Source organism: Elephantulus edwardii, unplaced genomic scaffold (genome assembly GCF_000299155.1).
Source record: "Elephantulus edwardii isolate Elephantulus edwardi_28Jun2011 unplaced genomic scaffold, EleEdw1.0 scaffold00055, whole genome shotgun sequence".
In the NCBI taxonomy this organism is placed as follows: domain Eukaryota; kingdom Metazoa; phylum Chordata; class Mammalia; order Macroscelidea; family Macroscelididae; genus Elephantulus; species Elephantulus edwardii.
In genome coordinates this window covers 4793289-4803868 of record NW_006399805.1, presented here as the reverse complement: position 1 = coordinate 4803868, position 10580 = coordinate 4793289, and positions in this window count along the sequence as shown.

Genomic DNA, 10580 nt, shown 5'->3' with positions numbered 1-10580 from the left:
AGAACTGACCCACAGTTGTGTATCAGAGTCAGAACTGACCCACAGTTGTGTATCAGAGTCAGAACTGACCCACAGCTGTGTATCAGAGTCAGAACTGACCCACAGCTGTGTATCACAGAGTCAGAACCGACCCACAGCTGTGTATCACAGAGTCAGAACCAACCCACAGCTGTGTATCACAGAGTCAGAACCGACCCACAGCTGTGTATCAGAGTCAGAACTGACCCACAGCTGTGTATCAGAGTCAGAACTGACCCACAGCTGTGTATCACAGAGTCAGAACTGACCCACAGCTGTGTATCACAGAGTCAGAACTGACCCACAGCTGTGTATCAGAGTCAGAACTGACCCACAGCTGACCCTCTGACAGGTTTTCAGAGGCACGAGGAGAGTGCTCATCCTTCCCCAGGGGAGCAGCTGGTGGCCTCGAACCACGTTCCTTCAGGATTGCAGCTCAGCAACTTGCCACTAGGCTACCAGAGATCCTTGCGTTTATATTAGTAGAAGGAAAAAAATAACAAAGAAGAAGGAGAATTATTTCACAAACTAAAGAATGTAATCTATGTCATAGAATTGTACATGCAGAAACTGTTGAATTTGTTGCTTGTTCTGCAGTGTATTATTTTCAGCAACAACAAAAGTAAAATAAGATGTTTTTATGTGCCATTGGGTTGGTGACCACTCACAGCCACCCTATGCACTGTCCTGAGCTAATGTGTCTCTGAGACATCTCCCATCATTGCCCCAGTGATTGTATCAATCCGTCTCATCTGGGGTCTTCCTCTCTTATGCTGTCCCTCCACTCTTCCAAGGAGGATGTCCTTCTCTTAAGACTGGTCCCTCCTGGCAACATGCCCAAAGGATGCAAGATGGAGCCTCAAAATTCTTGCCTCCAATGAGCAGCTTGGTTTTACCCTCTCCAAGACATATCCGTTAGTTCTCTTGGCCGTCTCAAGTACCACAACTCAAAGGCATCAATAATTCTGTCATCTTTGGTCACTGACAAGTTCTCTAATGCACAGCAAGTAACTGCAAAGACCATGGCGTGGATCAGGCACACCTTAGTCTCCAAACTGACATCATTGCTCTTAAGCACTTTGGAGAGGTCCCTGACAGCAGATCTCCCCAATGCAATGCATCTTTTGATTTCTTGACTGCTAGTGCCAAGAGTGGCATCCACTTCCTAAATAACATGTCTCTGGGAACACTATGAACATTGATAAATGTCGATAGTTGTAGAGGGGCTTCAAGCCTTTTGTTCATAGGGTCGCTATGAGTTGTGCTTGACTTGAAGGCAATCAACAACAACACACCAACAGTGCCAAGAGTGTTGATTGTGAATCTGAGCAAGCTGAAATTGTTAACAATCTCAATCTCCTCTCCATCATGGTGATTCCAACTAGCCCAGTGGTGAGAATACTCATTTTCTTGATGTTGAGCTTGACTCCATATAGAAGGCTACAGACCTTGTCCTCTGTAGCAAATGCTTCCGGTCCTCCTCAGTTTTGGCAAACAAGCTAGTATTATCTGCACAGTGCAGGTTGTTGAAGTGTCTTCCTCCAATCCTGATGCCACATTCTTCCTCAGAAGTGGATGCCACCCCTCCTTCCAAGCTTGTTTTAATCGGGGAGCTCCGCCCCACTCTCTGTTCACATTGGATAACCAACCATTAACGCATTTGACACATCAGTATCACAGTGTTCAGCCCCACAGCAACCACAAGTTACTGCTGTACAGCAACTTGTACACCGGAGCTATACAACCTAGAGGAATGTCTGAATAAAAACAATGAAAGACAGGCCCAAGGGACGCGGATTAAAAGTCACCCACCTTCAGCTTGGTAGCATCGCTTTCTGTCCACTGGGTCATCTGATCTCTCTCTCTATGTTGATGTAATTGTTGTTAAGTGCCGTCAAGTTGCAGGTGACTCTTAGCAACCCCATGAAGGAGAGTCCTCTACACTTGGGTGTCTCTCATCCTCTCTCCAGGTTCATAGGGTTTCCAGAGGCAAGCTATTACATAAGCGGATGCCACTCCTGCTTCCAGGCTTGTTTTAATCGCGGAGCTCCACCAGACACTGTCCACCACAGGGAACCATTATCGCATTTGACACATCAGTGTCACAGTGTTCAGCCTCACAGCAACCACAAGTTACCACTGTATGGCAAGTGAATAGTTACCCTAGACTCCTAATATTCAACTAGTAACCTAATTGTCCTAAATTCTTTACTTACAAACAAACAAAAAAATCTCTTGCCGCCTTCCCATTCTCACCGCCAAGGTGTAATTCTGCTTTCTGACACTGTAGGTATAAGCTGGGTCTCCAGTCTTACTGTCTTCTGATGGAATCCCACTCGCCCCTGAGGCATCTTCTCATTTCTTAGAGACTCAAGTTTATAGGCCACATAACAACACAGGGTCCTTCACAATCCTGGCCAGAAGCTGACTTCTGCTCGTACCTGTAGTTCCTCAGCAGGAAAAGCTATTGGCCCTGATTACCTAACTACCGTTCAACTCAGAAAAGTGCTCCTCTCCATCCTTGGAGCACCACAGGTGTCCCGCTGTTACACTTTGCACACACATCCTATCTCACCTTGAGGACCACGCACGTCCACCATCATGCTGTCATCTTCTTTCATCACTATCAACACTAATAATATCTACATTAGCAAATTTCTGAGAGCCTGCCCTGTATTAGATACAATATTAAGAACTTGAAGATATTGCTTGCTGTCCTGTTAAACTTTGTTACTGTTATTGGGGTGAGACAATATATCATTGTGGTTTTGATTTGCATCTTTCTTATTGCCAGTGATTTTGAGGATTTCTTCATGTGTCTGTTGGCCATCTGAATATCTTCCTCTGTGAAAAGTCTTCCCTCATCTTTTGCCCATTTTAGAATTGTGTCATCAGTGTTTTTACTTCTGGAGGCCAAGTAATACTCTGAAAGCTTTTGTTATGAGACCCTTGTCTAAGACGGTATTGCCAAATGATTTTTTCCTAATTGGTAGGTTTTCTTTTCACCCTATTGCAAAAAGTTTCTGATGTGTATAGGGATTTAATCTTTAGAAGGTCCCATTCATCAATTTTATCCCCCCTAAAATTGTGCATTTCTGTCTGTTTTTGTCAGCCTCTTTATACCATAGGCTAGGCCTTCTAAGCTTGGTCCCAAAGTTTAGCGTGGCAGCAAGCAATACTGTTGAAGAGGATGTGGAGAGGTGTGAGCTCTCATACGCTGTTGGTAGGATTGTAAAATGGTACAATCACTCTGGAAGGTAGTTTGGCATTTCCTCAAAAGCTGAACATAGAAATTCTGTATGACTCAGCAATTCCACTATTAGGAATATATCCCAAAGAAATCAGAACTGAGACACAAACTGAGATTTATACACCACTGTTTATAGTAGCATTATTCACCATCACAAGATCATGGAAACACCCAAATATCCAACCACAACTGAATAGAGAAATGATGGTACCTTTACACGAAGGGACACTACAGAGCATTCAGGAGCAACAACTGTGAAACATATTACATAACTTGGGAGAGACTGGAGAGCATTATGCTGAGTGAACTAACTCAATTTCATAAGGACAAATACTACATGAGAACATCATTGTAAAAATAGAAGGATAACAAGTAAAACGTGTATGGGGATCCAGGGGGAGAAGTGGTGGGAGCAGAAGGGTAAGGATAGGTAGGGATGAAATCACAGAGTTGCACAATTTGGTGGGTGGAGGGAGGGGGTTAATGAGAAAGATCTGGCGGGGACCTGAAAAGACTGGGTAATGGTGGACCTAGTCCAAAGTGATTGTTGTTGTTATGTGCCATTGAGTCATTTGTGACTCATAGTGACACTATGTACAAGAGCCCTAAATGCTGTTCTATCCTGTGCCAACCTCACTGTCTCAAACACACTCATTCCCACCACTCCACTCACAGAATCGATCCATCTCATCGAGGGTCCTCCTCTCCTGCGTTATCCCTCCACTCTCCCAAACACGATGTCCCTCTCCAAGGACCAGTCCCTCCTTGCAGCATGCCCAAAGTATGTCAGACGAAGCTTCAGAATCCTTGACTCCAAGGTACATTCGGGCTTCAACCTCTCGAGGACAAACCTGTTTGTTCTCCTAGCAGTCCATGGTATATTCAACACTCTTCTCCAGCAATACAGCTCAAAGGCATCAATTCTCCTTCTATCATCCTTATTCATTGTCCAACTCTCCGATGCATAGCACGTAACTGAAAAGACTATAGCCTGGATCAGACGCACCTTAGTCTCCAGCCTGATGTCATTGCTCTTCAGTACTCTTGAGAGGTCCGTCACAGCTGACTTTCCCAATGCAATTCATCTCCTGATTTCCTGGCTGCTGTTACCAAGAGTGTTGACTGTGGAACTAAGCAAATTAAAACTGCTAACTATCTCAATCTCTTCACCATCCATATTGATGATGCCAATTGGCCCAGTGGTGAGAATCTTTGTTTTCTTGATATTGAGCTTCAATCCATATTGAAGACTGCAGTCCTTGACCTTCTGCAAAAAGTGCTTCAGGTCCTCCTCAGTTTCAGTGAGCGGGGTTGTGTCATCTGCATAACACAGGTTGTTGATGATTCTTCCACCAATCCCGATGCCACATTCCTCCTTGTACAGCCCAGTGTCTCAGATGATCTGTTCTGCATACAGATTGAAAAGGTATGGAGACAAAATACATCCGTGATGGACCCCTTTCTTGATTTTGAACCATCCAGTGTCTCCCTGCTCTGTTCTGACGACTGCCTCTTAGTCCAAGTAAAGATTTCACATTAGCACAATCAAATGTTCTGGGATTCCCATTCTTCTCAGAGTCAGCCATAGCTTGTTGTGATCCACACAGTCAAAAGCCTTTGCATAGTCAATGAAGCACAGATAGACGTTGTTTTGGTATTCTCTGTTTTCTGCCAGGATCCATCTAACATTAGCTATAATATCCCTAGTACCACGACCTCTCTAAATCCAGCCTGCACATCTGGCAGTTCTCTGTTGACATACTGCTCCAAATGTTTTTGGATAATTTTCAGCAGAATCTTGCTTGCATGTGATATATCAATGATATTGTTCAATAATGTCCACACTCTGTTGGGTCACCTTTCTTTGGAATGGGAACAAATATCGATCTCTTCCAGTCAGTTGGCCAGCTGGCTGTCCTCCAGATTTCCTGGCACAACTTAGTGAACACATTCAGGGCAGTGTCTGTTTGTTGAAATAAATCAGTTGGTATGCTGTCAACTCCTGGAGCCTTGTTTTTTGCCAATTCCTTCATAGCAACCTGAACTTCCTCCTTCATCACCATAGGCTCTTGCTCATATGTTATTTCATGAAATTCCTCTGTGTCAGCCAATTCCTTCTGATACAGTGATTCTGTGTACTCCTTCCATCTCCTTTTGATAATTCCTGGATCATTCAACATTCTACCCAAAATATCTAAGTATTGCTACCCATGGCTTGCATTTGTTTTTCAGCTCCTTCAGCTTAAGAAACGCTGAGCGAGTCCAACCCTTTTGATTGTCTGACTCCAGCTCTCTGCACATTTCATTATACTATCTTGCTTTGTTGTCCCGAGCTGCCTTTTGAAATTTTCCGTTCAGCTCTTTGATTTCTTCCATTAGCTTTGGCTTCTCGGTGCTCCAATGCAATACTCAGAGTCTCATCTGACATCCATCTTGATTTTTTCTTCTTCTTCAGCCTTTGTAATGATCTTTTGCATTCTTCACGGACAATTTTCTTTATATCCTCCCCAGAGCTCATTTGGTCTATGCTCATTGGTGCTCAAGGCCTCAAATCTGTTCCTGAGATGGTTTTGAAATTTGAGTGGGACAGACTTAAGGTCAAATCTTGGTTCCTGCGGACTTGAAAAAAAAAACAAAAAACAAACAAACAACCCATCAAAAAAAGTCCCGTGGACTTGAAACAACAACAACAACACACACACACAAAAAAAACACAAACCACCCTCAAAAAACCCCTACAAAAACCAAAAAAACCCAACCGAACATGTAGCTGGTGGGCAGCAACATTGAATATTGGTCTTTTTCTAACTAATATCTTTCATCTGCTCTTTTCTGTAGAATGCTTGTCTGTCAGATACTATTATATGTTTTCAGAAACTGAGACAGACTAGGAAGAAGGATTGGCCATCCACTTCAGAAAAGACAGGCCTTCGAAAACCCTATGTACAATAGAGCACACTTAGATTATCATTTGGACTAACAGACATGGCAATTGAAACTGAGATCTTAGAAATGGAAACACGGAGAAAGAGGAACAGCTGTAAGGAGACACTAGTGATTGGAATGTGTAATGTGAGAAGCATGAATGTAGGAAAATTGGACATTGTTAAGAGAGAAATGGAATGCATAAATATTGACATACTAGGTATTGGCGAAATGAGATGGCTTAGCATGGGACATTTTGAAGCAGATGATCATATGATTTACTATGCCGGGGATAAAAAGGTGAGAAAAAAATGGGGTTGGTTTTCATAACTTAAAAAGTCATTTCTAGATCTATCTTGAAATGCAATGTGGTGAGCAACAGGATAATATCCATATGCATACAAGGAAGTCCAGTGAATACCACTATCATTCAAATATATGCACCAACAACTACAGCCAAAGAGGAGGAAATAGAAGATTTCTACCAACTTTTGCAGTCAGAAACTGATCAAACATGCAATCAAGATGCATTAATAATAATGGGCAACTGGAATGCAAAGGTTGGGAACAGGGAAGAAGGATCAGTAGCTGGAAAACACGGGCTCGGTAAGAGAAATGAGGCTGGAGATAGAATGACAGAGTTCTGCACATTCAATGATTTATTCATTGCAAATACCTTTTATAAGAAACATAAATGCAGACTACACATGGATCTCACCTCATAGTACGCATAGGAATCAAATCGATTACATTTGTGTAAAGACTCGCTGGGGAAGCTCAATATCAGGAGTGAAAACCAGGCCAGGTGCTGATTGTGGGACAGACCACCAACTACTCATATGCAAGTTCAAGCTGAAGTTGAGGAAGCCCAAGGTGATTAATTTTATAAAGCACAATGTATGGGCATGATTGTATGAAACATAATGTCAATGAAGAAAGTGTGTGTGGGTGGAATACTTTTTAATTGAAAATAAAAGAACTTTAAGACAGACTTTCTCATGAAAATTGGCGCTCACATCTCTCCCCTGGGTGGGCATTAGGACCCACACGACATTATGCAGAGTGCACTCAGCCAGTTCTGCACTCTCTCCTCACAAAGTCCTTCTCAGGTGTTTGCTGCTGTTGTGTACCATCGAGTGGCACCAACTCACAGCTGACCCTCCAGCAGGTTTTCAGAGGCAGTTAACTGTCCAGGAGGAGACTGCCCATCTTTCTTCCCTGGAGTAGCCGGAACTACTCGGTGAACGGGAGCCACGGGTCTTCAGGTTAACAGCACACCCCTTACCACTAAGCCAACAGAGCACCCTCCTTTTCCCACAGCGATCATTTCATGAGCGTCTGCCCAGTGAAGGTCAAAGTAGGGCTGCAGTTCCTGGATAAGCAAGCCCAAAACCAAAACCACTGCCATGAACTTGACTGCAGCTCAGCGTGCTCTTTTAAACACAAGCTATCTGTGTAAACAATTTATAGGATGCACAGAAATGTATCCATACATTCAATTTTAACTGTTTTTATTAGTAGAAATTTAGCATATTATGCAAAGTGCTTTCTATCTAGTTGTTTTTAGGTGTCGTCGAGTCATAGACTCATAGTGACCCTATGAACGAAAGACCTGAGCACTGTTCATTGAGTTTCCGGAGGCAAGCCATTTCGGAAATGGGTGCTACTCCTGCTTCCAAGATTGTTTTAATCTGGGAGCTCCAGCAAACACTGTCCACCATGGGGAACCATTATCGCATTTGGCACATCAGTGTCACAGTGTTCAGCATCACATCAACCACGAGTTACCTCTGTACGGCAATGTACAGACCAGTGCTATACCACTTAGAAGAATGTTTGACAAAAAAACAATTTAAACCAGGCCTGAGGGCCACCGATTAAAATCACCCACCTTGGGCTCGGTAGCATCACTTTCTGTCCACTAGTCCATGTCCCACAACTCTCTTACACAATTGCGGTCAGTTCTTATTGACTGGACAGTAAGGGGTTATCGAGAACGCACAACTTAGCAAGTCTCAAACACCAATCTTTGAACCAAAAGCTGAAGCTCTGAACAGCTGGTCTGCACTGCTTCTCAGATTTCTGAGGGTTCCTGACTTGCAGAGGCCTGGTGGCACGGTGGTTAAGCTCTGAGCTGCTAACCAGGAGGTTGGTAGCTCGAATACACTAGCCGCTCTGCAGAAGATGATGTGGCAATCAGCTTCACAGCCTCGGAAACCGTGTGCTGCATTTCTGCTCTGTCTAGGGTTGCCCTGTGGCTTTGTCTCAGAATGGACTCGAAGCAATAGTCTGATTTTGCTTCTTGAAGCTCACAGCATGACAGGCAATCACTAAGCACGGTCTTAATTCATTGAAGATATAGAAAATAAATGACTGAATATTAAAGGGCAGATGTTTCCTTTTTAAGCCTCCCCATCCCCAGTTTATTCAGTATCCTAAATGTATGTAATGCTCTACATATACAGAATAGAATGTAAGAAAACAGAAACATTTAGAACGCAAATGGTAGAAATAAGGATGTTTTCCCACCTACATCCTATAAGCCAAAAAGGAACACATAACTGGTTCAAGTCAAGCCTATGGTTTTGCTAATGGCATACTGAAGACAGATTAACAAAGGTGCTAATGAACCTCATGGACGAAAGGCATGCGTTAATTAGAATAATAAAGTAAACTGGTGAACATTTGTCAATTCCTCTGGGCTGGAAGCTAGTGGAAACCACACAAACATCTCGAAGTTGCAAAAACAGGGCTACAGTTTTGCAATAATCAGAATCAGGGGTAGCAAAGACAATAAAAGAGAGACAAAGTGGGTAATCAGTTTCTACAGTCAATTATAAGAAAAACCAAGGAGGAGGAGTTAGAAAAGGCAGAGACAGTATAGATTTTGGGGCAGGGGTGCAGTACAGGGAAATAGGTCAAATGTTGAAAGAGAAACAGAAGGCAATACAAAAGGAGGGCAGGAGACACTGATGGAGAGATTTGAGTAAAGGAAGAAATTACAGTGGGAGGGGATGGGGAGAAGTAAGACAAATGAGAAAAGAAAGAGTAATGGGGCTTATGATAGGGAGCTGGTAGACCAAGGAAACAACCTGGACTTTGAGGAGTAGAGGTGACCAGGAAAAGGGAATGACCACTCAAAATACACAGAGGAAAAGCCAGAAAAAGATCACAGAACAAGGATACAAAGACACCTCCCAGTTCTTTGTGTTACACCTACTGCTGAAAGTTAGGTGAAGTGATGTATGTATAGCATGAAGGCAGAGGGGAAGGAGCAGGTATGACACAGCCCAAAGCAAGCGCTGAAACAGTGACAAATGCTTGGCTCTGCGTTCCCTGGCAGTAAAGTCAAAGATGGGAAACACAGAAGTTGATTGAAAGGAAGCAAAAAGCTTAATGGAAGCCAAGAGAAGAAAGGAGATTGGAAGGGACAAGAGGTTCCGATAAAGGGTTCAGAGAGGAACAGGATAGTGTGAGAAAGACGGATGGGAATGCTGGCAATATTCCCCAGGTAAACACTCCCGGCAGCAGTAATATGTTAAAACCTTTCAATTACTTAGTCTTTGATTAAAATATATTATGCAGTAGTATAAAGGGGCCTCTGATTTCAGAGAGCACCCTCCTGGGGTAGGAGTTAAGTCCTGGGCTGCTAACCAAGAAGGCAAGGGTTTGAAGCCACCAAGGTTGGAAATTCTGCCTCCACAAAGATTAAAATAATGATCATCATCAACAACACTCTGCCACTATGGCTGACCACCGCATGGTTCTCCAGTGGGCAGGCTGAGAGGATCTCGGCCAGCAGCTTCCCCTTAACCATCAGAGCTCTTGCCCTTTTTGAAAACCCCATGGACACTCCTGCTCTGTCCTAAAGGGTCACTATGTGTCTCAATCAACCGGCAGCTGTGGGTTTGAATCTGGGCGTTAAGAGAAGGACGATGGAGGCTCTGAAGTGGGAGGGTATCGGAGAACCTCAAACTCCAGGGAGGTGCTTGGGAGGACAAAGGCATAATATCCAAAAAGTTCCATATAAAGACCACTGTTTCCTTACCACGCTGAGTGTAGCATTAAAAAATGGTAGCGAGGAAATGGGGTAACAAGGTGTGAGGGATGGGGGCATGGGGATGCTTTGGAGGGATCAGGAAGAGGACCCCCAGGAGGGGAGAGATGGGTAGGCGGGGCTGGGGGGGCAGCCGAAGTGGGGGACAAACGAGGTGGGAGGAGTAGGCCGAGGAGAGTGGGGGGCGATTGAGGTGGGGGGGGGTAGATGGGGGGGGGGGGTCGCCGAGGTAGGTTGGGGTCACAGAGGGGGAGGGGTCACTGAGGTGGGAGTGATCACTGAGGTGGAGGGTCCACCGAGGTGAGAAGGAACTGGCCGAAGTGGGTGGGG